The sequence below is a fragment of the Pseudophryne corroboree genome, unplaced genomic scaffold (genome assembly GCF_028390025.1).
Source record: "Pseudophryne corroboree isolate aPseCor3 unplaced genomic scaffold, aPseCor3.hap2 scaffold_191, whole genome shotgun sequence".
Lineage (NCBI taxonomy): Eukaryota > Metazoa > Chordata > Amphibia > Anura > Myobatrachidae > Pseudophryne > Pseudophryne corroboree.
Window position 1 is genome coordinate 104,015 of NW_026968548.1, and position 24,736 is coordinate 128,750.

The 24,736-nt window shown below is 50.0% G+C and overlaps 26 non-coding genes and 5 pseudogenes across 26 annotated transcripts; 4 read left to right on the top strand and 27 right to left on the bottom strand.

The window, feature by feature from the left end:
- Positions 1-86: 86 nt before the first annotated feature.
- Positions 87-228, bottom strand: LOC135004091 (U1 spliceosomal RNA; annotated as a pseudogene).
- A 152-nt stretch (positions 229-380) lies between these two features.
- On the bottom strand, positions 381-544 carry LOC135004083 (U1 spliceosomal RNA). The gene has a single exon (XR_010204952.1). It is a non-coding gene; the product is annotated as a U1 spliceosomal RNA (small nuclear RNA).
- Positions 545-7,340: 6,796 nt separating this feature from the next.
- Positions 7,341-7,492, bottom strand: LOC135004041 (U1 spliceosomal RNA; annotated as a pseudogene).
- A 152-nt stretch (positions 7,493-7,644) lies between these two features.
- On the bottom strand, positions 7,645-7,807 carry LOC135004048 (U1 spliceosomal RNA). Its single transcript, XR_010204918.1, has one exon. It is a non-coding gene; the product is annotated as a U1 spliceosomal RNA (small nuclear RNA).
- Positions 7,808-8,478: 671 nt separating this feature from the next.
- On the bottom strand, positions 8,479-8,641 carry LOC135004007 (U1 spliceosomal RNA). The gene has a single exon (XR_010204883.1). It is a non-coding gene; the product is annotated as a U1 spliceosomal RNA (small nuclear RNA).
- A 152-nt stretch (positions 8,642-8,793) lies between these two features.
- Positions 8,794-8,957, bottom strand: LOC135003873 (U1 spliceosomal RNA). Its single transcript, XR_010204754.1, has one exon. It is a non-coding gene; the product is annotated as a U1 spliceosomal RNA (small nuclear RNA).
- Positions 8,958-9,628: 671 nt separating this feature from the next.
- On the bottom strand, positions 9,629-9,791 carry LOC135004059 (U1 spliceosomal RNA). Its single transcript, XR_010204928.1, has one exon. It is a non-coding gene; the product is annotated as a U1 spliceosomal RNA (small nuclear RNA).
- Positions 9,792-9,944: 153 nt separating this feature from the next.
- Positions 9,945-10,108, bottom strand: LOC135003956 (U1 spliceosomal RNA). Its single transcript, XR_010204835.1, has one exon. It is a non-coding gene; the product is annotated as a U1 spliceosomal RNA (small nuclear RNA).
- Positions 10,109-10,779: 671 nt separating this feature from the next.
- On the bottom strand, positions 10,780-10,942 carry LOC135004061 (U1 spliceosomal RNA). Its single transcript, XR_010204930.1, has one exon. It is a non-coding gene; the product is annotated as a U1 spliceosomal RNA (small nuclear RNA).
- Positions 10,943-11,095: 153 nt separating this feature from the next.
- LOC135003959 (U1 spliceosomal RNA) lies at positions 11,096-11,259 on the bottom strand. The gene has a single exon (XR_010204838.1). It is a non-coding gene; the product is annotated as a U1 spliceosomal RNA (small nuclear RNA).
- Positions 11,260-11,931: 672 nt separating this feature from the next.
- Positions 11,932-12,094, bottom strand: LOC135004108 (U1 spliceosomal RNA). Its single transcript, XR_010204963.1, has one exon. It is a non-coding gene; the product is annotated as a U1 spliceosomal RNA (small nuclear RNA).
- A 152-nt stretch (positions 12,095-12,246) lies between these two features.
- LOC135004228 (U1 spliceosomal RNA) lies at positions 12,247-12,410 on the bottom strand. The gene has a single exon (XR_010205064.1). It is a non-coding gene; the product is annotated as a U1 spliceosomal RNA (small nuclear RNA).
- Positions 12,411-13,108: 698 nt separating this feature from the next.
- Positions 13,109-13,244, bottom strand: LOC135004100 (U1 spliceosomal RNA; annotated as a pseudogene).
- Positions 13,245-13,396: 152 nt separating this feature from the next.
- Positions 13,397-13,560, bottom strand: LOC135003868 (U1 spliceosomal RNA). Its single transcript, XR_010204749.1, has one exon. It is a non-coding gene; the product is annotated as a U1 spliceosomal RNA (small nuclear RNA).
- A 615-nt stretch (positions 13,561-14,175) lies between these two features.
- Positions 14,176-14,338, bottom strand: LOC135004109 (U1 spliceosomal RNA). Its single transcript, XR_010204964.1, has one exon. It is a non-coding gene; the product is annotated as a U1 spliceosomal RNA (small nuclear RNA).
- A 152-nt stretch (positions 14,339-14,490) lies between these two features.
- Positions 14,491-14,654, bottom strand: LOC135004229 (U1 spliceosomal RNA). Its single transcript, XR_010205065.1, has one exon. It is a non-coding gene; the product is annotated as a U1 spliceosomal RNA (small nuclear RNA).
- Positions 14,655-15,342: 688 nt separating this feature from the next.
- Positions 15,343-15,478, bottom strand: LOC135004101 (U1 spliceosomal RNA; annotated as a pseudogene).
- A 152-nt stretch (positions 15,479-15,630) lies between these two features.
- LOC135003869 (U1 spliceosomal RNA) lies at positions 15,631-15,794 on the bottom strand. The gene has a single exon (XR_010204750.1). It is a non-coding gene; the product is annotated as a U1 spliceosomal RNA (small nuclear RNA).
- A 615-nt stretch (positions 15,795-16,409) lies between these two features.
- On the bottom strand, positions 16,410-16,572 carry LOC135004110 (U1 spliceosomal RNA). Its single transcript, XR_010204965.1, has one exon. It is a non-coding gene; the product is annotated as a U1 spliceosomal RNA (small nuclear RNA).
- Positions 16,573-16,724: 152 nt separating this feature from the next.
- On the bottom strand, positions 16,725-16,888 carry LOC135004231 (U1 spliceosomal RNA). Its single transcript, XR_010205067.1, has one exon. It is a non-coding gene; the product is annotated as a U1 spliceosomal RNA (small nuclear RNA).
- Positions 16,889-17,576: 688 nt separating this feature from the next.
- On the bottom strand, positions 17,577-17,712 carry LOC135004102 (U1 spliceosomal RNA; annotated as a pseudogene).
- A 152-nt stretch (positions 17,713-17,864) lies between these two features.
- LOC135003870 (U1 spliceosomal RNA) lies at positions 17,865-18,028 on the bottom strand. The gene has a single exon (XR_010204751.1). It is a non-coding gene; the product is annotated as a U1 spliceosomal RNA (small nuclear RNA).
- Positions 18,029-18,643: 615 nt separating this feature from the next.
- On the bottom strand, positions 18,644-18,806 carry LOC135004111 (U1 spliceosomal RNA). The gene has a single exon (XR_010204966.1). It is a non-coding gene; the product is annotated as a U1 spliceosomal RNA (small nuclear RNA).
- Positions 18,807-18,958: 152 nt separating this feature from the next.
- On the bottom strand, positions 18,959-19,122 carry LOC135004232 (U1 spliceosomal RNA). The gene has a single exon (XR_010205068.1). It is a non-coding gene; the product is annotated as a U1 spliceosomal RNA (small nuclear RNA).
- A 662-nt stretch (positions 19,123-19,784) lies between these two features.
- Positions 19,785-19,946, bottom strand: LOC135004076 (U1 spliceosomal RNA). Its single transcript, XR_010204945.1, has one exon. It is a non-coding gene; the product is annotated as a U1 spliceosomal RNA (small nuclear RNA).
- A 152-nt stretch (positions 19,947-20,098) lies between these two features.
- Positions 20,099-20,262, bottom strand: LOC135003857 (U1 spliceosomal RNA). The gene has a single exon (XR_010204738.1). It is a non-coding gene; the product is annotated as a U1 spliceosomal RNA (small nuclear RNA).
- Positions 20,263-20,933: 671 nt separating this feature from the next.
- Positions 20,934-21,096, bottom strand: LOC135004124 (U1 spliceosomal RNA). The gene has a single exon (XR_010204978.1). It is a non-coding gene; the product is annotated as a U1 spliceosomal RNA (small nuclear RNA).
- Positions 21,097-21,240: 144 nt separating this feature from the next.
- Positions 21,241-21,356, top strand: LOC135004193 (U5 spliceosomal RNA). Its single transcript, XR_010205031.1, has one exon. It is a non-coding gene; the product is annotated as a U5 spliceosomal RNA (small nuclear RNA).
- A 270-nt stretch (positions 21,357-21,626) lies between these two features.
- LOC135004168 (U5 spliceosomal RNA) lies at positions 21,627-21,742 on the top strand. The gene has a single exon (XR_010205006.1). It is a non-coding gene; the product is annotated as a U5 spliceosomal RNA (small nuclear RNA).
- A 286-nt stretch (positions 21,743-22,028) lies between these two features.
- LOC135004183 (U5 spliceosomal RNA) lies at positions 22,029-22,144 on the top strand. The gene has a single exon (XR_010205021.1). It is a non-coding gene; the product is annotated as a U5 spliceosomal RNA (small nuclear RNA).
- Positions 22,145-22,418: 274 nt separating this feature from the next.
- LOC135004196 (U5 spliceosomal RNA) lies at positions 22,419-22,534 on the top strand. The gene has a single exon (XR_010205034.1). It is a non-coding gene; the product is annotated as a U5 spliceosomal RNA (small nuclear RNA).
- The last annotated feature ends 2,202 nt before the right edge of the window (positions 22,535-24,736 follow it).

A 24,736-nucleotide genomic window follows, 5' to 3' on the forward strand; every position in this document is an offset into this window, starting at 1 on the left:
GGCTCAAGAAAAAAGAAGTGGAAACAGACAGCAAACTAGGCTGGAGAGAGACCTGAGACAAAGAGATCTGAATTATATGAGAGCCGACCAGGGGAAACACAAATTATGCAGTCAAGTTTCCCACATTTGGGGAAATCGCAGGGGCAGCACACCCAGAGTGCAATGGGTGAGCCTTGCCCTGGGAGAAGCACCTACATGATCATAGTATCTCACCTGGCAGGTAAGTAGGAGTTGGGCTAGAGCTGGGGAGGGTCGCTGCTCGGGCACCCCCCTGTCAAGTGAAGGAGATCCAACTGAGGCAGCACAAGGGAACTCTCGAAAGAAGAACAAGGCTAGAGGAAGATCTGAGACAAAGAAATCTGACTTTTACCAGAGCTGACCAGAGGAAAGCACAAACACAGTCCCCCACTACCACAAATAATGCAGTTGAGTTTCCCACATTTGGGGAAATCACAGGGGTCAGCATACCCAGAATGCAATGAATGAACCTAACCCTGGGAGAACAATCTTCATGACCATGGTATCTCCTATGCAAAATAAGTATGATTTGGGATAGGGCTGGGGAGGGCCGCTGCTCAGGCACATCTCTGTCAAGTAAAGGAGATTCAACTGAGGCAGCACAAGGGAACTCTCATCTGGGGACAACAACTGCAGGGAGAACACATATTTTCAGATGAACATGGGAGGGCAGAAGGCTGCCTAATACTGAAGCACCCCCAAACAACAAACCAAATGCAACAACTAGTAAAAGCATTCCTGGGAGAAGGTCTGCAGAAGACGGATTTGCATACGGTGATGTCATCCAAGCAGTGGGCCAAAGTTGGCTGGAACCCTCATCTGCATATGAAAAGAGAAAAGGGTTGTTACAAACCTGCAGCGGCCGCGGCGGCCGCGCTTGTCCCTACGGGTGGTCTGGTCTGCCCGGCGCCTCGTTCCCCCTGGCGGTCTCCGGATTCAGTGGCGGGTCGGCGCTGCTCCCCGGCGGCTTCCCGGAAGCAGGGACGCCGCCATCGCAAGTGAGGGCAAGCAGGCGGAGCAGGTCTGACGTCACCTGCCTGCTCCGTCAATCAGGCTGGGGCGGGGAGTTTAAAAGCGGATACCAGGCAGAGATCCGGTGCCTGAGTATCTTCGTTTCTCCTTCGGAAGCTGTGATTCCAGAGCTCCCTCGTCCTGTGCCTCCAAGCATCCCGTGCCTCCAAGCACCTCCGTGCCTCCAAGCACCTCCGTGCCTCCAAGCACCTCGTGCCTCCAAGCACCTCCGTGCCTCCAAGCACCTCCGTGCCTCCAAGCACCTCCGTGCCTCCAAGCACCTCGTGCCTCCAAGCACCTCCGTGCCTCCAAGTACCTCCGTGCCTCCAAGTACCCCCGTGCCTTCAAGCACCTCCGTGCCTCCAAGCACCTCGTGCCTCCAAGCACCTCCGTGCCTCCAAGCACCTCCGTGCCTCCAAGCACCTCCGTGCCTCCAAGCACCTCGTGCCTCCAAGCATCTCCGTACCTCCAGGGGCCTCCTAGCACGCCCTGTACTTCCAGCACCTCAGAACCCCAATACCGCGGAGCCTCCGACATCACGGTACCTCTAATATCTCAGTACCCCAGCCTTCAGTATTTCTACGAGTCTTGTCTTACAGGAGACCGTCAAGAACTCCTCTGTGCCTCCCGCCTGCCGACGTAGTCCTGCATGAGGAAGACCTACATCCGGCCATCCCTACTGCGACCCAGTGGCGGTTCCTCTTCCCGGTCATCGGAAGAAGCCCCGAGTCCACAACACTCCCAAACCAGGTCAGTGATAGTATACTCAGGCCTAATGGACTCGGGGATTCGGAACACGGACTCGAGTGCCATCCAGAACCTGGCTTCCCGAGTACAAAGTCAGGAGGCGGCGCAAGGCCAGGTGATGCAGTACCTCCAGCAGTTGTCCGGACGTCTGGATCAGATCCAGGCGTCTCTGGCCTCAGTAATTCCGGCTCCTGCTCCAGTGGTCGCACCAGTTGTCGTTGCCAGTAATGTTCAACCATCGGCTGGTATCACTCCACGTCTTCAGTTGCCTACTCCGTCCCGCTATAATGGGAATCCCAAAAATTGCCGCGGTTTCTTGAACCAATGCGAGGTACATTTCGAGCTACTTGCACACAACTTTCCTACAGACCGGTCCAAGGTAGCATATATCATTTCTTTATTGGAAGGTTCTGCTTTGGATTGGGTGTCTCCACTATGGGAACGGTCCGATCCCATGGTTTCCAACTATACCAACTTCATCTCGTCCTTTCGAAGGATTTTCGACGAACCCGGCAGAATGACCACGGCTTCTTCCGATTTGCTCCATGTTCGGCAAGGCGCCCGTTCCGTGGGCCAGTATGTGGTTCATTTCCAGACCATTGCTTCCGAACTACGCTGGAATAATGACGCCCTGAGAGCTGCCTTCTGGAACGGTCTTTCCGACCGGCTGAAAGATGAGCTGGTTACTAGAGATCTGCCGGATCCATTAGAAGATTTGATTTCTCTGTGCGTCAAGGTGGATCTTCGGATGCAAGAGCGTGGAAGAGAACGTAGCCATTCAGATCGTCCCAGGCTCCGGAATCCTACTCCTAGGCCGGTGGCCTCACCTAGCTCAGATGAGCCCATGCAAATTAACCGCTCCCGACTGTCTCCAGAAGAACGACAGCGTCGTCGTGAGGGTAAACTCTGCCTTTACTGTGGAGCCGCAGATCATTTTCTTAAATCTTGTAAAGTCCGTCCGGGAAACGGGCAGTCCTAGCTTGTTCCGGAGGAGTCAAGCTGGGAGTTGCGACAAAAGCTTCTCCAACTTCGGACTGTTTGCTTCCAGTAACTCTAGTCTCCAACTCAGTCTCCAAGTCTTGTGAAGCCCTATTGGACTCCGGAGCTGCGGGGAACTTCGTTTCTTCCATCTGTGCCCAAAGTTTGGGTTTGAAGTTACGGCCTATCGAGCGGCCAATCTCACTGACGGCTATCAATGGGACTAGAATAGCCAAAGGTCTTATAAGGTGGCGCACGGGGCCAGTTAAGCTGCAGGTCGGGGCTCTACATCAGGAAGATTTGGAACTCTTGGTAATCCCAGAAATGTCCCATGATCTGGTTCTTGGAATACCTTGGCTAAAAAGTCATAATCCCCACATCGACTGGAAGTCGTCACAAATTCTGTCCTGGAGTTCCTTTTGTCACACTAATTGTCTTACTCCTGTCTGTCCGCTCCGTGTCACTTCCAAGACGGATGAAGAGCACATTCCGGAGGCATATCAAGGGTACAAGGACGTGTTTTCGGAACAAGCTGCGGACCTATTACCACCTCACAGGCCTTGGGACTGCTCTATTGACCTTGTCCCAGGGAAGACGCCACCCCGTGGTCGCACATATCCTCTGTCTCTTCCTGAGACCCAAGCCATGTCGGAGTATATTAAGTCCAATCTGCTCAAAGGATTCATTCGCCCCTCTTCCTCCCCTGCTGGTGCAGGCTTCTTTTTTGTGAAGAAAAAAGACGGAGGGTTGAGACCATGCATCGACTACCGCGGTCTAAATGACATTACTATTAAGAATAAGTACCCTTTGCCACTAATCACAGAGTTATTTGATAGGGTTCGTGGGGCCCGCATTTTTTCCAAACTCGACTTGAGAGGAGCTTATAATCTTATACGCATCCGAGAGGGGGATGAATGGAAGACTGCCTTTAATACCCGAGATGGGCATTACGAATACTTGGTGATGCCATTTGGTCTTAGTAATGCTCCCGCGGTTTTCCAGGGATTCGTCAATGAAATCTTTCGTGATATGCTGTATCAGAGCGTTGTGGTATATTTGGACGACATATTGATTTTTTCCAAGAATCTTGTCGAACACAGGTTACAAGTCAAAGAAGTACTACACCGTTTACGAGAGAATCATCTCTACGCCAAGCTCTCCAAGTGTACCTTTGAAGTAACATCTATTCCGTTCCTCGGTTATGTCATCTCGGGGACGGAGCTTCGCATGGATCCGGAAAAGTTATCTGCCATTCGTGACTGGACTCAACCTCTTTCCCTGAAAGCAATACAAAGATTCCTGGGCTTTGCGAACTACTACAGGAAATTCATTAAGGGTTTCTCCACCATTGTTGCGCCCATTACTGCCCTGACGAGGAAGGGTTCCAATCCTAGTCTGTGGTCCCCGGAAGCCATTTTAGCTTTTTCTCGTTTAAAATTAGCCTTCATGACGGCTCCAGTTCTCAAACAACCAGATTTCGATGAACCCTTCTTCTTAGAAGTTGATGCGTCTTCAGTCGGAGTTGGGGCTGTTCTCTCCCAGTATTCCTCTGATAAGAAACTACATCCGTGTGGCTTCCATTCTCGTAAGTTCTCTCCGGCCGAACGGAACTACACTATTGGAGACCAGGAACTCTTGGCAATCAAGTCTGCCTTGGAAGAATGGAGATATCTTCTGGAAGGGGCTAAACACGTGTTTACTATCTACACAGATCACAAGAATTTGCTGTACATCAAATCCGCACAGTGCTTGAATCCTCGCCAGGCAAGATGGGCACTTTTCTTTTCCCGATTCTCGTTCATTATCAAGTACCGGGCCGGGAGTCTCAATATTAAAGCAGATGCACTTTCTCGTTCACAAGTTTCCTCTGACGAGGATGAACCTCCGGAGCGGGGTTTAATTCTGAATCCAGTTTCTGTCTCTGTTGCTTTAACTACTCCAGCTCCTCCTCCTGGAAGAATGTCCGTACCAGCTAGATTCCGCTCAAGGATACTACTGTGGGTCCATAACTCCAAGTTTTCCGGTCATCCCGGCGCTCAGAAGATGTACAAGTTTCTGCAAAGATCTTACTGGTGGAACACCATGAGGAAGGATGTACAAGATTGCGTTAATTCCTGTCCCCAATGTACACAACACAAATCTCCTCGTTTGCCTCCTGCAGGGTTACTTCGTCCTCTGCCTATCCCTGTGAGACCCTGGACTCACATTTCCATGGACTTCGTCACTGACCTGCCCTGTTCCAAAGGTTTCAACACCGTTTGGGTTATCGTTGACCGTTTTTCGAAGATGGCACACTTTGTGCCCTTGACTGGTCTTCCAACAGCACCGAAACTGGCACTACTGTTTATCCGAGAACATTTTCGTTTGCATGGGTTGCCACAAGAGATTGTTTCTGACCGAGGAGTACAGTTCACCGCCAGGTTTTGGAAAGCCCTTTGTTCGACTCTGCAAATCAAACTTAAGTTTTCGTCTGCTTATCATCCCCAAACAAATGGACAAACGGAACGTGTCAATCAGGATCTAGAGACTTTTCTTCGTCTGTACCTCTCTCCTTCACAGGACAATTGGGTGGAGTTGCTGCCTTGGGCGGAGTTTGCCCACAACCATTTGTTTCATTCTTCCACTGGGGAATCACCATTTTTCGTCAATTACGGGTTCCATCCCCGTGTTCCGGAATTTCCAAGCCTTCCGTTAGTAGAGGTTCCTGCTGTAGTATCCACTCTACGACACTTTGGACAAATTTGGAGGAAGGTTCATGCCAATCTTAAGCAGGTTTCGGCTCGGTACAAGTTCTTCGCAGATAAGAAACGGCGAGCTGCACCTCAATATAAAGTTGGGGACAGGGTATGGCTGTCCACACGGAACCTCCGGCTGAAGGTGCCTACCATGAAATTCGCTCCAAGGTTCATCGGGCCCTACCCTGTGCTACAAGTCTTAAATCCTGTGGTCTGTAAACTGGGTTTGCCTGCCCATCTTCGAGTACCTAACGCCTTTCATGTTTCTCTACTCCGTCCCCTCGTTCTGAATCGGTTCCACTCAGCACTCCCTAGGTCAACGTCAGTAGTGGCAGAAGCCGGAGCAGAGTTTGAAATCAAAGCTATTCTTGACTCCCGTTATCTTCATAAAAAATTACAGTACTTGGTGGACTGGAAGGGTTACGGTCCTGAGGAAAGAAGTTGGATTGGAGCTACTGAAGTAATGGCTCCTCGTCTGATTCGGATCTTCCACTCCAAACATCCGACTAAGCCCGGGAAGTGTCCAGGGGCCACTCCTGGAGGAGGGGGTACTGTTACAAACCTGCAGCGGCCGCGGCGGCCGCGCTTGTCCCTACGGGTGGTCTGGTCTGCCCGGCGCCTCGTTCCCCCTGGCGGTCTCCGGATTCAGTGGCGGGTCGGCGCTGCTCCCCGGCGGCTTCCCGGAAGCAGGGACGCCGCCATCGCAAGTGAGGGCAAGCAGGCGGAGCAGGTCTGACGTCACCTGCCTGCTCCGTCAATCAGGCTGGGGCGGGGAGTTTAAAAGCGGATACCAGGCAGAGATCCGGTGCCTGAGTATCTTCGTTTCTCCTTCGGAAGCTGTGATTCCAGAGCTCCCTCGTCCTGTGCCTCCAAGCATCCCGTGCCTCCAAGCACCTCCGTGCCTCCAAGCACCTCCGTGCCTCCAAGCACCTCCGTGCCTCCAAGCACCTCGTGCCTCCAAGCACCTCCGTGCCTCCAAGCACCTCCGTGCCTCCAAGCACCTCCGTGCCTCCAAGCACCTCGTGCCTCCAAGCACCTCCGTGCCTCCAAGTACCTCCGTGCCTCCAAGTACCCCCGTGCCTTCAAGCACCTCCGTGCCTCCAAGCACCTCGTGCCTCCAAGCACCTCCGTGCCTCCAAGCACCTCCGTGCCTCCAAGCACCTCGTGCCTCCAAGCATCTCCGTACCTCCAGGGGCCTCCTAGCACGCCCTGTACTTCCAGCACCTCAGAACCCCAATACCGCGGAGCCTCCGACATCACGGTACCTCTAATATCTCAGTACCCCAGCCTTCAGTATTTCTACGAGTCTTGTCTTACAGGAGACCGTCAAGAACTCCTCTGTGCCTCCCGCCTGCCGACGTAGTCCTGCATGAGGAAGACCTACATCCGGCCATCCCTACTGCGACCCAGTGGCGGTTCCTCTTCCCGGTCATCGGAAGAAGCCCCGAGTCCACAACACTCCCAAACCAGGTCAGTGATAAGGGTTATGCAGGGCATGGCGGCCTTTTGCGGTGCTTGGATGACCCCTAGTTCGCATTAAACACCTCCATTCTCCTTCGGTGTGGGGCTCATGTTGGCTATGCCCCAGCCCCTGAAGTATTCAAGCTGATTTCTTGCAGCAGCTGGGCACTGTAACAGCTCCAGAGCTGCTCTGTAAGGCAAGTAAAAGGGTGTGGGCCCTGCAGCACTACCTGTAGTTCGCATTGTGCGTTGGAAGGCACAAAGTAAGCAGACAGGAGAAGTCAGGAGAGTGCACAAGGGCATAGAAGGCAGGGGCTCAAGAAAAGAGAAGTGGAAACAGACAGCAAACTAGGCTGGAGAGAGACCTGAGACAAAGAGATCTGAATTATACGAGTAGCCAACTAGAGGAAACACAAATTATGCAGTCAAGTGTCCCACATTTGGGGAAATCGTAGGAGCAGCACACCCAGAGTGCAATGGGTGAGCCTTGCCCTGGGAGAAGCACCTTCCTGATCATAGTATCTCACCTGGCAGGTAAGTAGGAGTTGGGCTAGAGCTGGGGAGGGTCGCTGCTCGGGCACCCCCCTGTCAAGTGAAGGAGATCCAACTGAGGCAGCACAAGGAAACTCTCGAAAAAAGAACAAGGCTAGAGGAAGATCTGAGACAAAGAAATCTGTATTTTACCAGAGCTGACCAGAGGAAAGCACAAACACAGTCCCCCACTACCACAAATAATGCAGTCGAGTTTCCCAATTTGGGGAAATCACAGGGGTCAGCATACCCAGAATGCAATGAATGAACCTCACCCTGGGAGAACAATCTTCATGACCATGGTATCTCCTATGCAAAATAAGTATGATTTGGGATAGGGCTGGGGAGGGCCGCTGCTCAGGCACATCTCTGTCAAGTAAAGGAGATTCAACTGAGGCAGCACAAGGGAACTCTCATCTGGGGACAACAACTGCAGGGAGAACACATATTTTCAGATGAACATGGGAGGGCAGAAGGCTGCCTAATACTGAAGCACCCCCAAACAACAAACCAAATGTAACAACTAGTGCAAGCATTCCTGGGAGAAGGTCTGCAGAAGAAGGATTTGCATACGGTGATGTCATCCACGCAGTGGGCCAAAGTTGGCTGGAACCCTCATCTGCATATGAAAAGAGAAAAGGGTTATGCAGGGCATGGCGGCCTTTTGCGGTGCTTGGATGACCCCTAGTTCGCATTAAATACCTCCACCCTCCTTCGGTGTGGGGCTCATGTTGGCTATGCCCCAGCCCCTGAAGCATTCAAGCTGATTTCTTGCAGCAGCTGGGCACTGTAACAGCTCCAGAGCTGCTCTGTACGGCAAGTAAAAGGGTGTGGGCCCTGCAGCACTACCTGTAGTTCGCATTGTGCGTTGGAAGGCACAAAGTAAGCAGACGGGAGAAGTCAGGATAGTGCGCAAGGGCATAGAAGGGAGCGGCTCAAGAAAACAGAAGTGGAAACTGACAGCAAACTAGGCTGGAGAGAGACCTGAGACAAAGAGATCTGAATTATACGAGCGCCGACCAGGGGAAACACAAATTATGCAGTCAAGTTTCCCACATTTGGGGAAATCGCAGGAGCAGCACACCCAGAGTGCAATGGGTGAGCCTTGCCCTGGGAGAAGCACCTTCATGATCATAGTATCTCACCTGGCAGGTATGTAGGAGTTGGGCTAGAGCTGGGGAGGGTCGCTGCTCGGGTACCACCCTGTCAAGTGAAGGAGATCAAACTGAGGCAGCACAATGGAACTCTCGAAAGAAGAACAAGGCTAGAGTAAGATCTGAGACAAAGAAATCTGACTTTTACCAGAGCTGACCAGAGGAAAACACAAAAACAGTCCCCCACTACCACAAATAATGCAGTTGAGTTTCCCACATTTGGGGAAATCACAGGGGTCAGCATACCCAGAATGCAATGAATGAACCTCACCCTGGGAGAACAATCTTTATGACCATGGTATCTCCTATGCAAAATAAGTATGATTTGGGATAGGGCTGGGGAGGGCCGCTGCTCAGGCACATCTCTGTCAAGTAAAGGAGATTCAACTGAGGCAGCACAAGGGAACTCTCATCTGGGGACAACAACTGCAGGGAGAACACATATTTTCAGATGAACATGGGAGGGCAGAAGGCTGCCTAATACTGAAGCACGCCCAAACAACAAACCAAATGCAACAACTAGTACAAGCATTCCTGGGGGAAGGTCTGCAGAAGACGGATTTGCATACGGTGATGTCATCCAAGCAGTGGGCCAAAGTTGGCTGGAACCCTCATCTGCATATGAAAAGAGAAAAGGGGTATGCAGGGCATGGCGGCCTTTTGCGGCGCTTGGATGACCCTTAGTTCGCATTAAACACCCCCACCCTCCTTCGGTGTGGGGCTCATGTTGGCCATGCCCCAGCCCCTGAAGCATTCAAGCTGATTTCTTGCAGCAGCTTGGCACTGTAACAGCTCCAGAGCTGCTCTGTACGGCAAGTAAAAGGGTGTGGGCCCTGCAGCACTACCTGTAGTTTGCATTGTGCATTGGAAGGCACAAAGTAAGCAGACGGGAGAAGTAAGGATAGTGCGCAAGGCCATAGAATGGAGCGGCTTAAGAAAAGAGAAGTGGAAACAGACAGCAAACTAGGCTGGAGAGAGACCTGAGACAAAGAGATCTGAATTATACGAGAGCCGACCAGGGGAAACACAAATTATGCAGTCAAGTTTCCCACATTTGGGGAAATCGCAGGAGCAGCACACCCAGAGTGCAATGGGTGAGCCTTGCCCTGGGAGAAGCACCTACGTGATCATAGTATCTCACCTGGCAGGTAAGTAGGAGTTGGGCTAGAGCTGGGGAGGGTCGCTGCTCGGGTACCCCCCCTGTCAAGTGAAGGAGATCCAACTGAGGCAGCACAAGGGAATTCTCGAAAGAAGAACAAGGCTAGAGGAAGATCTGAGACAAAGAAATCTGACTTTTACCAGAGCTGACCAGAGGAAAACACAAACACAGTCCCCCACTACCACAATTAATGCTGTCGAGTTTCCCACATTTGGGGAAATCACAGGGGTCAGCATACCCAGAATGCAATGAATGAACCTCACACTGGGAGAATAATCTTCATGACCATGGTCTCTCCTATGCAAAATAAGTATGATTTGGGATAGGGCTGGGGAGGGCCGCTGCTCAGGCACATCTCTGTCAAGTAAAGGAGATTCAACTGAGGCAGCACAAGGGAACTCTCATCTGGGGACAACAACTGCAGGGAGAACACATATTTTCAGATGAACATGGGAGGGCAGAAGGCTGCCTAATACTGAAGCACGCCCAAACAACAAACCAAATGCAACAACTAGTACAAGCATTCCTGGGGGAAGGTCTGCAGAAGACGGATTTGCATACGGTGATGTCATCCAAGCAGTGGGCCAAAGTTGGCTGGAACCCTCATCTGCATATGAAAAGAGAAAAGGGGTATGCAGGGCATGGCGGCCTTTTGCGGCGCTTGGATGACCCTTAGTTCGCATTAAACACCCCCACCCTCCTTCGGTGTGGGGCTCATGTTGGCCATGCCCCAGCCCCTGAAGCATTCAAGCTGATTTCTTGCAGCAGCTTGGCACTGTAACAGCTCCAGAGCTGCTCTGTACGGCAAGTAAAAGGGTGTGGGCCCTGCAGCACTACCTGTAGTTTGCATTGTGCATTGGAAGGCACAAAGTAAGCAGACGGGAGAAGTAAGGATAGTGCGCAAGGCCATAGAATGGAGCGGCTTAAGAAAAGAGAAGTGGAAACAGACAGCAAACTAGGCTGGAGAGAGACCTGAGACAAAGAGATCTGAATTATACGAGAGCCGACCAGGGGAAACACAAATTATGCAGTCAAGTTTCCCACATTTGGGGAAATCGCAGGAGCAGCACACCCAGAGTGCAATGGGTGAGCCTTGCCCTGGGAGAAGCACCTACGTGATCATAGTATCTCACCTGGCAGGTAAGTAGGAGTTGGGCTAGAGCTGGGGAGGGTCGCTGCTCGGGTACCCCCCCTGTCAAGTGAAGGAGATCCAACTGAGGCAGCACAAGGGAATTCTCGAAAGAAGAACAAGGCTAGAGGAAGATCTGAGACAAAGAAATCTGACTTTTACCAGAGCTGACCAGAGGAAAACACAAACACAGTCCCCCACTACCACAATTAATGCTGTCGAGTTTCCCACATTTGGGGAAATCACAGGGGTCAGCAAACCCAGAATGCAATGAATGAACCTCACACTGGGAGAATAATCTTCATGACCATGGTCTCTCCTATGCAAAATAAGTATGATTTGGGATAGGGCTGGGGAGGGCCGCTGCTCAGGCACATCTCTGTCAAGTAAAGGAGATTCAACTGAGGCAGCATAAGGGAACTCTCATCTGGGGACAACAACTGCAGGGAGAACACATATTTTCAGATGAACATGGGAGGGCAGAAGGCTGCCTAATACTGAAGCACCCCCAAACAACAAACCAAATGCAACAACTAGTGCAAGCATTCCTGGGGGAAGGCCTGCAGCAGATGGATTTGCATATGGTGATGTCATCCAAAGCAGTGGGTCAAAGTTGGCTTCAACCCTCGTCTACATATGAAAAGAGAAAAGGGGCGTGCAGGGCATGGCGGCCTTTTGCGGCACTTGGATGACCCCTAGTTCGCATTAAACACCTCCACCCTCCTTCGGTGTGGGGCTCATGTTGGCTATGCCCCAGCCCCTGAAGCATTCAAGCTGATTTCTTGCAGTAGCTGGGCACTGTAACTGCTCCAGAGCTGCTCTGTACGGCAAGTAAAAGGGTGTGGGCCCTGCAGCACTACCTGTAGTTTGCATTGTGCATTGGAAGGCACAAAGTAAGCAGACGGGAGAAGTAAGGATAGTGCGCAAGGCCATAGAATGGAGCGGCTTAAGAAAAGAGAAGTGGAAACAGACAGCAAACTAGGCTGGAGAGAGACCTGAGACAAAGAGATCTGAATTATACGAGAGCCGACCAGGGGAAACACAAATTATGCAGTCAAGTTTCCCACATTTGGGGAAATCGCAGGGGCAGCACATCCAGAGTGCAATGGGTGAGCCTTGCCCTGGGAGAAGCACCTTCATGATTATAGTATCTCACCTGGCAGGTAAGTAGAAGTTGGGCTAGAGCTGGGGAGAGTCGCTGCACGGTCACCCCCCTGTCAAGTGAAGGAGATCCAACTGAGGCAGCACAAGGGAACTCTCGAAAGAAGAACAAGGCTAGAGGAAGATCTGAAACAAAGAAATCTGACTTTTACCAGAGCTGACCAGAGGAAAGCACAAACACAGTCCCCCACTACCACAAATAATGCAGTTGAGTTTCCCACATTTGGGGAAATCACAGGGGTCAGCATACCCAGAATGCAATGAATGAACCTCACCCTGGGAGAACAATCTTCAAGACCATGGTCTCTCCTATGCAAAATAAGTATGATTTGGGATAGGGCTGGGGAGGGCCGCTGCTCAGGCACATCTCTGTCAAGTAAAGGAGATTCAGCTGAGGCAGCACAAGGGAACTCTCATCTGGGGACAACAACTGCAGGGAGAACACATATTTTCAGATGAACATGGGAGGGCAGAAGGCTGCCTAATACTGAAGCACCCCCAAACAACAAACCAAATGCAACAACTAGTGCAAGCATTCCTGGGGGAAGGCCTGCAGCAGATGGATTTGCATATGGTGATGCCATCCAAGCAGTGGGTCAAAGTTGGCTTCAACCCTCGTCTGCATATGAAAAGAGAAAAGGGGCGTGCAGGGCATGGCGGCCTTTTGCGGCGCTTGGATGACCCCTAGTTCGCATTACACACCTCCACCCTCCTTCGGTGTGGGGCTCATGTTGGCTATGCCCCAGCCCCTGAAGCATTCAAGCTGATTTCTTGCAGCAGCTCGGCACTGTAACTGCTCCAGAGCTGCTCTGTAAGGCAAGTAAAAGGGTGTGGGCCCTGCAGCACTACCTGTAGTTTGCATTGTGCGTTGGAAGGCACGAAGTAAGCAGACGGGAGAAGTCAGGATAGTGCGCAAGGGCATAGAAGGGAGCGGCTCAAGAAAAGAGAAGTGGAAACAGACAGCAAACTAGGCTGGAGAGAGACCTGAGACAAAGAGTTCTGAATTATACGAGAGATGACCAAGGGAAACACAAATTATGCAGTCAAGTTTCCCACATTTGGGGAAATCGCAGGGGCAGCACAACCAGAGTGCAATGGGTGAGCCTTGCCCTGGGAGAAGCACCTTCATGATCATAGTATCTCACCTGGCAGGTAAGTAGGAGTTGGGCTAGAGCTGGGGAGGGTCGCTGCTCGGGCACCCCCCTCTCAAGTGAAAGAGATCCAACTGAGGCAGCACAAGGGAACTCTCGAAAGAAGAACAAGGCTAGAGGAAGATCTGATATAAAGAAATCTGATTTTTACCAGAGCTGACCAGAGGAAAGCACAAACACAGTCCCCCACTACCACAAATAATGCAGTCGAGTTTCCCACATTTGGGGAAATCACAGGGGTCAGCATACCCAAAATGCAATGAATGAACCTCACCCTCGGAGAACAATCTTCATGTCCATGGTATCTCCTATGCAAAATAAGTATGATTTGGGATAGGGCTGGGGAGGGCCGCTGCTCAGGCACATCTCTGTCAAGTAAAGGAGATTCAACTGAGGCAGCACAAGGGAACTCCCATCTGGGGACAACAACTGCAGGGAGAACACATATTTTCAGATGAACATGGGAGGGCAGAAGGCTGCCTAATACTGAAGCACCCCCAAACAACAAACCAAATGCAACAACTAGTACAAGCATTCCTGGGGGAAGTTCTGCAGAAGACGGATTTGCATACGGTGATGTCATCCAAGCAGTGGGCCAAAGTTGGCTGGAACCCTCATCTGCATATGAAAAAAGAAAAGGGGTATGCAGGGCATGGCGGCCTTTTGCGGCGCTTGGATGACCCTTAGTTCGCATTAAACACCCCCACCCTCCTTCGGTGTGGGGCTCATGTTTGCTATGCCCCAGCCCCTGAAGCATTCAAGCTGATTTCTTGCAGCAGCTGGGCACTGTAACAGCTCCAGAGCTGCTCTGTACGGCAAGTAAAAGGGTGTGGGCCCTGCAGCACTACCTGTAGTTTGCATTGTGCATTGGAAGGCACTTAAGAAAAGAGAAGTGGAAACAGACAGCAAACTAGGCTGGAGAGAGACCTGAGACAAAGAGATCTGAATTATACGAGAGCCGACCAGGGGAAACACAAATTATGCAGTCAAGTTTCCCACATTTGGGGAAATCGCAGGGGCAGCACATCCAGAGTGCAATGGGTGAGCCTTGCCCTGGGAGAAGCACCTTCATGATTATAGTATCTCACCTGGCAGGTAAGTAGAAGTTGGGCTAGAGCTGGGGAGAGTCGCTGCACGGGCACCCCCCTGTCAAGTGAAGGAGATCCAACTGAGGCAGCACAAGGGAACTCTCGAAAGAAGAACAAGGCTAGAGGAAGATCTGAAACAAAGAAATCTGACTTTTACCAGAGCTGACCAGAGGAAAGCACAAACACAGTCCCCCACTACCACAAATAATGCAGTTGAGTTTCCCACATTTGGGGAAATCACAGGGGTCAGCATACCCAGAATGCAATGAATGAACCTCACCCTGGGAGAACAATCTTCAAGACCATGGTCTCTCCTATGCAAAATAAGTATGATTTGGGATAGGGCTTGGGAGGGCCGCTGCTCAGGCACATCTCTTTCAAGTAAAGGAGATTCAACTGAGGCAGCACAAGGGAACTCTCATCTGGGGACAACAACTGCAGGGAGAACACATATTTTCAGATGAACATGGGAGGGCCTAATACTGAAGCACCCCCAAACAACAAACCAAATGCAACAACTAGTGCAAGCATTCCTGGGGGAAGGCCTGCAGCAGATGGATTTGCATATGGTGATGCCATCCAAGCAGTGGGTCAAAGTTGGCTTCAACCCTCGTCTGCATATGAAAAGAGAAAAGGGGCGTGCAGGGCATGGCGGCCTTTTGCGGCGCTTGGATGACCCCTAGTTCGCATTACACACCTCCACCCTCCTTCGGTGTGGGGCTCATGTTGGCTATGCCCCAGCCCCTGAAGCATTCAAGCTGATTTCTTGCAGCAGCTGGGCACTGTAACTGCTCCAGAGCTGCTCTGTAAGGCAAGTAAAAGGGTGTGGGCCCTGCAGCACTACCTGTAGTTTGCATTGTGCGTTGGAAGGCACGAAGTAAGCAGACGGGAGAAGTCAGGATAGTGCGCAAGGGCATAGAAGGGAGCGGCTCAAGAAAAGAGAAGTGGAAACAGACAGCAAACTAGGCTGGAGAGAGACCTGAGACAAAGAGTTCTGAATTATACGAGAGATGACCAAGGGAAACACAAATTATGCAGTCAAGTTTCCCACATTTGGGGAAATCGCAGGGGCAGCACAACCAGAGTGCAATGGGTGAGCCTTGCCCTGGGAGAAGCACCTTCATGATCATAGTATCTCACCTGGCAGGTAAGTAGGAGTTGGGCTAGAGCTGGGGAGGGTCGCTGCTCGGGCACCCCCCTCTCAAGTGAAAGAGATCCAACTGAGGCAGCACAAGGGAACTCTCGAAAGAAGAACAAGGCTAGAGGAAGATCTGATATAAAGAAATCTGATTTTTACCAGAGCTGACCAGAGGAAAGCACAAACACAGTCCCCCACTACCACAAATAATGCAGTCGAGTTTCCCACATTTGGGGAAATCACAGGGGTCAGCATACCCAAAATGCAATGAATGAACCTCACCCTCGGAGAACAATCTTCATGTCCATGGTATCTCCTATGCAAAATAAGTATGATTTGGGATAGGGCTGGGGAGGGCCGCTGCTCAGGCACATCTCTGTCAAGTAAAGGAGATTCAACTGAGGCAGCACAAGGGAACTCCCATCTGGGGACAACAACTGCAGGGAGAACACATATTTTCAGATGAACATGGGAGGGCAGAAGGCTGCCTAATACTGAAGCACCCCCAAACAACAAACCAAATGCAACAACTAGTACAAGCATTCCTGGGGGAAGTTCTGCAGAAGACGGATTTGCATACGGTGATGTCATCCAAGCAGTGGGCCAAAGTTGGCTGGAACCCTTATCTGCATATGAAAAAAGAAAAGGGGTATGCAGGGCATGGCGGCCTTTTGCGGCGCTTGGATGACCCTTAGTTCGCATTAAACACCCCCACCCTCCTTCGGTGTGGGGCTCATGTTTGCTATTCCCCAGCCCCTGAAGCATTCAAGCTGATTTCTTGCAGCAGCTGGGCACTGTAACAGCTCCAGAGCTGCTCTGTACGGCAAGTAAAAGGGTGTGGGCCCTGCAGCACTACCTGTAGTTTGCATTGTGCATTGGAAGGCACTTAAGAAAAGAGAAGTGGAAACAGACAGCAAACTAGGCTGGAGAGAGACCTGAGACAAAGAGATCTGAATTATACGAGAGCCGACCAGGGGAAACACAAATTATGCAGTCAAGTTTCCCACATTTGGGGAAATCGCAGGGGCAGCACATCCAGAGTGCAATGGGTGAGCCTTGCCCTGGGAGAAGCACCTTCATGATTATAGTATCTCACCTGGCAGGTAAGTAGAAGTTGGGCTAGAGCTGGGGAGAGTCGCTGCACGGGCACCCCCCTGTCAAGTGAAGGAGATCCAACTGAGGCAGCACAAGGGAACTCTCGAAAGAAGAACAAGGCTAGAGGAAGATCTGAAACAAAGAAATCTGACTTTTACCAGAGCTGACCAGAGGAAAGCACAAACACAGTCCCCCACTACCACAAATAATGCAGTTGAGTTTCCCACATTTGGGGAAATCACAGGGGTCAGCATACCCAGAATGCAATGAATGAACCTCACCCTGGGAGAACAATCTTCAAGACCATGGTCTCTCCTATGCAAAATAAGTATGATTTGGGATAGGGCTTGGGAGGGCCGCTGCTCAGGCACATCTCTTTCAAGTAAAGGAGATTCAACTGAGGCAGCACAAGGGAACTCTCATCTGGGGACAACAACTGCAGGGAGAACACATATTTTCAGATGAACATGGGAGGGCCTAATACTGAAGCACCCCCAAACAACAAACCAAATGCAACAACTAGTGCAAGCATTCCTGGGGGAAGGCCTGCAGCAGATGGATTTGCATATGGTGATGCCATCCAAGCAGTGGGTCAAAGTTGGCTTCAACCCTCGTCTGCATATGAAAAGAGAAAAGGGGCGTGCAGGGCATGGCGGCCTTTTGCGGCGCTTGGATGACCCCTAGTTCGCATTACACACCTCCACCCTCCTTCGGTGTGGGGCTCATGTTGGCTATGCCCCAGCCCCTGAAGCATTCAAGCTGATTTCTTGCAGCAGCTGGGCACTGTAACTGCTCCAGAGCTGCTCTGTAAGGCAAGTAAAAGGGTGTGGGCCCTGCAGCACTACCTGTAGTTTGCATTGTGCGTTGGAAGGCACGAAGTAAGCAGACGGGAGAAGTCAGGATAGTGCGCAAGGGCATAGAAGGGAGCGGCTCAAGAAAAGAGAAGTGGAAACAGACAGCAAACTAGGCTGGAGAGAGACCTGAGACAAAGAGTTCTGAATTATACGAGAGATGACCAAGGGAAACACAAATTATGCAGTCAAGTTTCCCACATTTGGGGAAATCGCAGGGGCAGCACAACCAGAGTGCAATGGGTGAGCCTTGCCCTGGGAGAAGCACCTTCATGATCATAGTATCTCACCTGGCAGGTAAGTAGGAGTTGGGCTAGAGCTGGGGAGGGTCGCTGCTCGGGCACCCCCCTCTCAAGTGAAAGAGATCCAACTGAGGCAGCACAAGGGAACTATCGAAAGAAGAACAAGGCTAGAGGAAGATCTGATATAAAGAAATCTGATTTTTACCAGAGCTGACCAGAGGAAAGCACAAACACAGTCCCCCACTACCACAAATAATGCAGTCGAGTTTCCCACATTTGGGGAAATCACAGGGGTCAGCATACCCAAAATGCAATGAATGAACCTCACCCTCGGAGAACAATCTTCATGTCCATGGTATCTCCTATGCAAAATAAGTATGATTTGGGATAGGGCTGGGGAGGGCCGCTGCTCAGGCACATCTCTGTCAAGTAAAGGAGATTCAACTGAGGCAGCACAAGGGAACTCCCATCTGGGGACAACAACTGCAGGGAGAACACATATTTTCAGATGAACATGGGAGGGCAGAAGGCTGCCTAATACTGAAGCACCCCCAAACAACAAACCAAATGCAACAACTAGTACAAGCATTCCTGGGGGAAGTTCTGCAGAAGACGGATTTGCATACGGTGATGTCATCCAAGCAGTGGGCCAAAGTTGGCTGGAACCCTTATCTGCATATGAAAAAAGAAAAGGGGTATGCAGGGCATGGCGGCCTTTTGCGGCGCTTGGATGACCCTTAGTTCGCATTAAACACCCCCACCCTCCTTCGGTGTGGGGCTCATGTTTGCTATGCCCCAGCCCCTGAAGCATTCAAGCTGATTTCTTGCAGCAGCTGGGCACTGTAACAGCTCCAGAGCTGCTCTGTACGGCAAGTAAAAGGGTGTGGGCCCTGCAGCACTACCTGTAGTTTGCATTGTGCATTGGAAGGCACTTAAGAAAAGAGAAGTGGAAACAGACAGCAAACTAGGCTGGAGAGAGACCTGAGACAAAGAGATCTGAATTATACGAGAGCCGACCAGGGGAAACACAAATTATGCAGTCAAGTTTCCCACATTTGGGGAAATCGCAGGGGCAGCACATCCAGAGTGCAATGGGTGAGCCTTGCCCTGGGAGAAGCACCTTCATGATTATAGTATCTCACCTGGCAGGTAAGTAGAAGTTGGGCTAGAGCTGGGGAGAGTCGCTGCACGGGCACCCCCCTGTCAAGTGAAGGAGATCCAACTGAGGCAGCACAAGGGAACTCTCGAAAGAAGAACAAGGCTAGAGGAAGATCTGAAACAAAGAAATCTGACTTTTACCAGAGCTGACCAGAGGAAAGCACAAACACAGTCCCCCACTACCACAAATAATGCAGTTGAGTTTCCCACATTTGGGGAAATCACAGGGGTCAGCATACCCAGAATGCAATGAATGAACCTCACCCTGGGAGAACAATCTTCAAGACCATGGTCTCTCCTATGCAAAATAAGTATGATTTGGGATAGGGCTTGGGAGGGCCGCTGCTCAGGCACATCTCTTTCAAGTAAAGGAGATTCAACTGAGGCAGCACAAGGGAACTCTCATCTGGGGACAACAACTGCAGGGAGAACACATATTTTCAGATGAACATGGGAGGGCCTAATACTGAAGCACCCCCAAACAACAAACCAAATGCAACAACTAGTGCAAGCATTCCTGGGGGAAGGCCTGCAGCAGATGGATTTGCATATGGTGATGCCATCCAAGCAGTGGGTCAAAGTTGGCTTCAACCCTCGTCTGCATATGAAAAGAGAAAAGGGGCGTGCAGGGCATGGCGGCCTTTTGCGGCGCTTGGATGACCCCTAGTTCGCATTACACACCTCCACCCTCCTTCGGTGTGGGGCTCATGTTGGCTATGCCCCAGCCCCTGAAGCATTCAAGCTGATTTCTTGCAGCAGCTGGGCACTGTAACTGCTCCAGAGCTGCTCTGTAAGGCAAGTAAAAGGGTGTGGGCCCTGCAGCACTACCTGTAGTTTGCATTGTGCATTGGAAGGCACGAAGTAAGCAGACGGGAGAAGTCAGGATAGTGCGCAAGGGCATAGAAGGGAGCGGCTCAAGAAAAGAGAAGTGGAAACAGACAGCAAACTAGGCTGGAGAGAGACCTGAGACAAAGAGATCTGAATTATATGAGAGATGACCAAGGGAAACACAAATTATGCAGTCAAGTTTCCCACATTTGGGGAAATCGCAGGGGCAGCACAACCAGAGTGCAATGGGTGAGCCTTGCCCTGGGAGAAGCACCTTCATGATCATAGTATCTCACCTGGCAGGTAAGTAGGAGTTGGGCTAGAGCTGGGGAGGGTCGCTGCTCGGGCACCCCCCTCTCAAGTGAAAGAGATCCAACTGAGGCAGCACAAGGGAACTCTCGAAAGAAGAACAAGGCTAGAGGAAGATCTGATATAAAGAAATCTGATTTTTACCAGAGCTGACCAGAGGAAAGCACAAACACAGTCCCCCACTACCACAAATAATGCAGTCGAGTTTCCCACATTTGGGGAAATCACAGGGGTCAGCATACCCAGAATGCAATGAATGAACCTCACCCTGGGAGAACAATCTTCATGACCATGGTATCGCCTATGCAAAATAAGTATGATTTGGGATAGGGCTGGGGAGGGCCGCTGCTCAGGCACATCTCTGTCAAGTAAAGGAGATTCAACTGAGGCAGCACAAGGGAACTCTCATCTGGGGACAACAACTGCAGGGAGATCACATATTTTCAGATGAACATGGGAGGGCAGAAGGCTGCCTAATACTGAAGCACCCCCAAACAACAAACCAATTGCAACAACTAGTGCAAGCATTCCTGGGGGAAGGCCTGCAGCAGATGGATTTGCATATGGTGATGTCATCCAAACAGTGGGTCAAAGTTGGCTTCAACCCTCGTCTGCATATGAAAAGAGACAAGGGGCGTGCAGGGCATGGCGGCCTTTTGCGGCGCTTGGATGACCCCTAGTTCGCATTACACACCTCCACCCTCCTTCGGTGTGGGGCTCATGTTGGCTATGCCCCAGCCCCTGAAGCATTCAAGCTGATTTCTTGCAGCAGCTGGGCACTGTAACTGCTCCAGAGACGCTCTGTAAGGCAAGTAAAAGGGTGTGGGCCCTGCAGCACTACCTGTAGTTTGCATTGTGCGTTGGAAGGCACGAAGTAAGCAGACGGGAGAAGTCAGGATAGTGCGCAAGGGCATAGAAGGGAGCGGCTCAAGAAAAGAGAAGTGGAAACAGACAGCAAACTAGGCTGGAGAGAGACCTGAGACAAAGAGATCTGAATTATACGAGAGCCGACCAGGGGAAACACAAATTATGCAGTCAAGTTTCCCACATTTGGGGAAAACGCAGAAGCAGCACACCCAGAGTGCAATGGGTGAGCCTTGCCCTGGGAGAAGCACCTTCATGATCATAGTATCTCACCTGGCAGGTAAGTAGGAGTTGGGCTAGAGCTGGGGAGGGTCGCTGCTCGAGCATCCCCCTGTCAAGTAAAGGAGATTCAACTGAGGCAGCACAAGGGAACTCTCATCTGGGGACAACAACTGCAGGGAGAACACATATTTTCAGATAAAAATCTTGGTCATGCTCTGGTTTCTCTTCAGAACGAACAAATCTTTCGCCTTTTACTAAAGATTTCCGTGGAGAGGAGCAAAACCGAGTTTTATCTCAATTTTTGCATGCCCCATCTTTTTGGGGTATCTTTTATCGGTTTAAAGATAGAATGAGTGTGCTTTAATGTAAGCTCATTTGCATAGAAATGACAGTAAATGTTTGTTTCTTTTCAAACAGAACTTTCTTGACCATGCTACTTGCTTGAAAGATCTGGGAGCACATGGAATACAGTACAAACCATGCTTATAGCAAGGAGAAGACAGGTGAGAAATCTGCTTTCTTTCAAATTGGGCGCTCACTTTGATCTGAATGAGGACTGCTGGCACGGCACTCAGGCGACAGGTGGAATCTTGGTCATGCTCTGGTTTCTCTTCAGAACGAACAAATCTTTCGCCTTTTACTAAAGATTTCCGTGGAGAGGAGCAAAACTGAGTTTTATCTCAATTTTTGCATGCCCCATATTATTGGGGTTTCTTTTATCGGATTAAAGACAGAACGAGTGTGCTTTCTTGTTAGCTTTAATGTAAGTTTATTTGCATAACAATGACAATAAATGCCTGTTTCTTTTCAAGCAGAACTTTCTTGACCATACTAATTGCTTGAAAGATCTGGGAGCACATGGAAAAGAGTACAAACCATGCTTATAGCAAGGGGAAGCCTGGTGAGAAATCTGCTTTCTTTCTTTCAAATTGGGTGCTCACTTTGAGCTGAATGAGGACTGCTGGCATGGCACTCAGGCGACAGGTGGAATCTTGGTCATGCTCTGGTTTCTCTTCAGAACGAACAAATCTTTCGCCTTTTACTAAAGATTTCCGTGGAGAGGAGCAAAACTGAGTTTTATCTCAATTTTTGCATGCCCCGTCTTATTGGGGTTTCTTTTATCAGTTTAAAGATAGAACGAGTGTGCTTTAATGTAAGCTCATTTGCATAGAAATGACAGTAAATGTTTGTTTCTTTTCAAACAGAACTTTCTTGACTATACTAATTGCTTGAAAGATCTGGGAGCACATGGAAAAGAGTACAAACCATGTTTATAGCAAGGGGAAGCCTGGTGAGAAATCTGCTTTCTTTCTTTCAAAGTTGGTGCTCACTTTGAGCTGAATGAGGACTGCTGGCATGGCACTCAGGCGACAGGTAGAATCTTGGTCATGCTGTGGTTTCTCTTCAGAACGAACAAATCTTTCGCCTTTTACTAAAGATTTCCGTGGAGAGGAGCAAAACTGAGTTTTATCTCAATTTTTGCATGCCCCATCTTATTGGGGTTTTATTTTATCGGTTTAAAGATAGAACGAGTGTGCTTTAATGTAAGCTCATTTGCATAGAAATGACAGTAAATGTTTGTTTCTTTTCAAACAGAACTTTCTTGACCACACTAATTGTTTGAAAGATCTGGGAGCACATGGAAAAGAGTACAAACCATGTTTATAGCAAGGGGAAGCTGTCACAACTGAGGGCCTGAGCTGACGGGAGGCAGCCTCAGTTGTAGGGGCTGAGATGTACCGGAACCTGGGAGGTTGTATCAGACCCCTGGACATGTAAGTAACATAAATAATAAATGCCCGAAGGCGTGACCACGACAACTTGGATAAAAGTCAATGATGTTTATTATGACAACTCCGCAACACAGCAGCAGTAAAAGAAAACGTAAAAGTCAGCAAAGAATAAATACAGTTCCTGGGTACTACAGGATGGCAGGAGCCACAGGGCACTGGTAGTGTGAGATAGTTCTTATGATCTTCTAGATGGAAAGTCCTTACCAGGCCCGACTGTAGCAATGGAGATAACCCAGGATTGTGCCAGCTGGTGTTCCAGGAAAAGCTGGGTTGCTGAAGATAAAACAGCTGCTGTGGATACTGGCTGGAACCTGACTGTTGTTAGCACGTAGTGGATACTGGCTGGAACCAGTTAAATAATAAATGAACTTGGGAGCGATGAAATATGAACTGAAATGTAGAACTTGAGAGCGGAGAAATAATAATACCGGTGGAGAGTGGTAAAGTGTAGAAAGGACTAGAGATGAGCGGGTTCGGTTTCTCTGAATCCGAACCCGCACGAACTTCATGTTTTTTTCACGGGTCCGAGCAGACTCGGATCCTCCCGCCTTGCTCGGTTAACCCGAGCGCGCCCGAACGTCATCATGACGCTGTCGGATTCTCGCGAGACTCGGATTCTATATAAGGAGCCGCGCGTCGCCGCCATTTTCACACGTGCATTGAGATTGATAGGGAGAGGACGTGGCTGGCGTCCTCTCCATTTAGATTAGGGTTGAGAGAGAGAGAGAGAGATTGACCCGAGGCTGTGATACTGTAGAAGAGAGTGCAGAGTTTAGTGACTGACGACCACAGTGACCACCAGACAGTGCAGTTGTTTGTTTTATTTAATATATCCGTTCTCTGCCTGAAAAAAACGATACACACAGTGACTCAGTCACATACCATATCTGTGTGCACTGCTCAGCCCAGTGTGCTGCATCAATGTATATATATATATCTGACTGTGCTCAGCTCACACAGCTTATAATTGTGGGGGAGACTGGGGAGCACTGCAGTGCCAGTTATAGGTTATAGCAGGAGCCAGGAGTACATAATATTATATTAAAATTAAACAGTGCACACTTTTGCTGCAGGAGTGCCACTGCCAGTGTGACTAGTGACCAGTGACCTGACCACCAGTATATATAATATTAGTAGTATACTATCTCTTTATCAACCAGTCTATATTAGCAGCAGACACAGTACAGTGCGGTAGTTCACGGCTGTGGCTACCTCTGTGTCGGCACTCGGCAGCCCGTCCATAATTGTATATACCACCTAACCGTGGTTTTTTTTTCTTTCTTTATAGTCATACTAGTTACGAGTATACTATCTCTTTATCAACCAGTCTATATTAGCAGCAGACACAGTACAGTGCGGCAGTTCACGGCTGTGGCTACCTCTGTGTCGGCACTCGGCAGCCCGTCCATAATTGTATATACCACCTAACCGTGGTTTTTTTTTCTTTCTTTATACATACATACTAGTTACGAGTATACTATCTCTTTATCAACCAGTCTATATTAGCAGCAGACACAGTACAGTGCGGTAGTTCACGGCTGTGGCTACCTCTGTGTCGGCACTCGGCAGCCCGTCCATAATTGTATATACCACCTAACCGTGGTTTTTTTTTCTTTCTTTATACATACATACTAGTTACGAGTATACTATCTCTTTATCAACCAGTCTATATATTAGCAGCAGACACAGTACAGTGCGGTAGTTCACGGCTGTGGCTACCTCTGTGTCGGCACTCGGTAGCCCGTCCATAATTGTATATACCACCTAACCGTGGTTTTTTTTTCTTTCTTTATACATACATACTAGTTACGAGTATACTATCTCTTTATCAACCAGTCTATATATTAGCAGCAGACACAGTACAGTGCGGTAGTTCACGGCTGTGGCTACCTCTGTGTCGGCACTCGGCAGCC